This window comes from Sminthopsis crassicaudata, chromosome 1 (assembly GCF_048593235.1).
Source record: "Sminthopsis crassicaudata isolate SCR6 chromosome 1, ASM4859323v1, whole genome shotgun sequence".
Taxonomy (NCBI): domain Eukaryota; kingdom Metazoa; phylum Chordata; class Mammalia; order Dasyuromorphia; family Dasyuridae; genus Sminthopsis; species Sminthopsis crassicaudata.
Window position 1 is genome coordinate 204,710,537 of NC_133617.1, and position 3,443 is coordinate 204,713,979.

The 3,443-nt window shown below is 35.6% G+C and overlaps 1 pseudogene; it reads left to right on the forward strand.

Annotated features, from left to right (window-relative positions):
- Positions 1-1,595: 1,595 nt before the first annotated feature.
- Positions 1,596-2,758, forward strand: LOC141553591 (isocitrate dehydrogenase [NAD] subunit gamma, mitochondrial-like; annotated as a pseudogene).
- The last annotated feature ends 685 nt before the right edge of the window (positions 2,759-3,443 follow it).

The window sequence follows — 3,443 nt, forward strand, 5'->3', positions numbered from 1 at the left end:
ATTATTGTTTTAATTTTCTTTTCATTGGTGTTAGATTATACTTCATTTTTGACACTGATAATCTGTTTTTCTTTTTTAAATCAAATTAATCACAGTTTTATCTATTTTGTTGTTTTGTTTTTATAAAACAATTTCAGTTTTACCTCATCTTATTATCATTTTTGCATGAAATTGTTTTTTAATGATTTTTGCTTTACCCACTTAATCTGAAAGATTAGATTGTTTCATTTCAAATTAATTTTTAGTTTATATTTCTGTGGCACTTTATTGCATGTAATTTTTATCACATCAAGAACTAAAAAAAAAAAAATGATTTAATATTTATACCTTTTTGTCTTTGATTGTGAGAGTTTTTATATCCTAATAGGTAATTTTTGTGTATGTGTCATGTAACGCTGAGAAAAAAGAATATTCCTTTTTATTTTCATTCATTTTTTTCCCAGAGATGTAGCATTTCTAACTTTTTTGTAAAATTCAATTCACCTCGTTAAGTTCTTTCTTGTTATTTTGAGGTTAGTTTGACCTAGCTGAAAGAAGTTGAGTTCCCCACTAGTATAGTTTTGCTGCCTATTTCTTTCTACAACTCATTTAACTTTTCTTTAAGAATTTGGATGTTATATGATTTTATGCACATATGTTTAGTATTTATATTATTTCATTTTCTATAATACCTTTTAATGAGATGCTGTTTCCTTTCCTCTTTTAATTTAATTTATTTTTGCTTTTGCTTTGTCTATTATCAAAATTGCTACCGTTCCTTTTTTTTTTTTTTTTTAATTTGGTTGCATATTACATTCTCATTTAGCATTTTACCTTTACTCTGTATGTATCTCTCTGATTCAAATATGTTCTTTTAAACATTGTAGGATTATTTTTAATTCGTTCTGCTATTTGTTTCTATTTTGTGTGAGTTCATCCCATTCACATTCACAACTATGATTACCAATTGTGCATTTCCCTTCGTCGTATTTTCTCACTGATTCATATTTTTTTCTCTCTTTTCATCAATTACCTCCTCCCTCATCTTGTGCTTTTGATCACTGCCTATCTCATTCTGCCCTTTCCTCTATCTACTCCCTCCCTTTTCTTTTCACTTTCTACTCTTCCTTCCTTATAAAGTAAGATAAATTTCTATACCCAACTGGATGTGCATGTTATTCCCTCCTTGGGTAACATCTTATGAAATTAATTTTCAAAAGATTCTCATGTTCCTCCCTTCTTTCCCTCTACTTTTTTTGCCTCCTCATGTAATATAGTTACCCTATTTTACCTCCACATTCCTCTTCTCTCAGTACAATTCTTTTTCTACCATTTAATTTCTTTCTTATATCATACATCAAAGTCAATTTATACTCACACCTTCTGTCTACGATTCCTCCAAGTGTCCTAATAAATATTGAGTTATCAAGAGTAACAACTATCATCTTTCTTACAGGGATGTAAACAGTTTAACCTTTCAATAACATATGTTATGTTTTTACTATTTGCCTTTTTATGCTTCTGTTGAATCTTGTATTTGTAGACTGACATTTCTGTTGAGTCCTGGACTTTTCTTCAAAAATGATTGAAAATCGGTCCAGGATTCACTTTCAACTATGGTGACTAAGGTGGTGACAGCCACCAGCAGTATTGTGAAGGCGATTTAAAGTTATGGGCTATTAGCCGCCCTTGGGAGGTTTTAGGTGCCCTGGAGGTCAGCTGGAGGGGCTTCTCCTCACAAACAATTCCTCTGTCTGCCAAGTTTGGAGGCTGACACACTGTTACTATGATTCCTTTCTATGGCATTGGGCCTGAGCTCATGCTGCATGTTAAGTCTGTGTTCAGACATGCCTGTGAGCCTGTGGATTTTGAAGAGGTACAGCTGAGCTCAAATGCTGATGAGGAAGACACCTGCAATGCCATCATGGCTATCTGATGCAATTGTGTAGCTTTGAAGGGAAACATCGAAACCAACCACAATCTGCTACCATTTCATAGTCCCATAACAACATTCTGCTCACCAGGTTAGACCTGTATGCCAATGTCATCCATTGTAAAAAGCGTGCCAGGTGTGGTGACTCGCCACAAAGATATAGACATCCTCATTGTTAGGGAGAACATAGAGGGAGAGTACAGCAGCCTGGAACATAAGTGTTTTAGGTGTGGTGGAGAGCTTGAAGATCATCACCAAGGCCAAGTCCCTGTGCTTTTCTAAGTATGCTTTCCGCCTGGCCCAGGAAACTGGGCGCAAGAAAGTAACTACTATGCACAAGGCCAACATCATGAAACTGGGATATGGCTTCTTTCTCCAGTGCTGAGGAGGTAGCTGCAGGCTATCCTAACATCACTTTTGAGAATATGATTGTGAACAACACTACAATGCAGCTAGTGTCTTGGCCCCAGCAGTTATGTCATGGTGATGCCCAATCTTTATGGCAACAGTGTCAATGACGTCTGTGCTGGCCTGGTTGGGAGCCCAGGTTTAGTGGCTGGGGCAAATTACTGACATGTATATGCAAAGTTTGAGACAGCGATTCGTAACACAGGGAAAAGCATTGCCAATAAGAACATCGCTAATCCTACAGTCACCCTGTTGGCCAGCTGCATGATGTTGGACCACCTGAAGCTCCCTTCGTATGCCACCTCAATCCGGAAGGCTGTCCTGGCATCGATGGACAATGAAAACATGCACACTCAAGACGTTAGTGGCCAAGGCACCACCTCCCAAGCGATCCAGGACATCATCAGAATAATCAATGGGAAGGCCATGGATGGCTAGCCCTGGAACGTCAGTCAGCCAAACTCCCCCTCTGCACTCCCTTCAGCTGTGCTGCTTATATATTGGACTCCTAATACCTGCTTGTTGAATGGGGGCTGGTGAAGGGGCTCCTTCTCCTGGGTCCCAAGTACATTCTTTTTCCTTGCTTCTTAGGTTATAAAATAAAACTGTTCCCTTTAAAAAAAAAAAAAAAATTGAAAATCTCCATTGTCATTGAATGCTTACTTTTTTTCTCCAAAATTTTGCTGTATAGTCAATTCTTGCTTGTAGTCCAAGTTACAACTGCTCAAAAGTTTTTTTTTTTCTTTTCAGAATGGCATATTTCAGTTTCTCTGATCCTTTTTATAACTTTCTAATTATAGCTTTTTATTTACAAGATATATGCATGGGTAATTTTTCAGCATTGACTCTTGCAAAACCCTCTTTTTCAACTTTTCCCCACCTTCACCCACACCCTCCCCTAAATGAAAGAGAGAACCACACATGTTAAATATGATAAAGTATATGTTAAATATAATATATGTATATATAAATATATATATGTATATCTATATCTATATATATCTATATATATCTATATATATCTATATAGATATATATAGATATATATAGATATATATAGATATATATAGATATAGATATATATATATATATCATACAGTTATTTTGCTGCACATGAAAAATC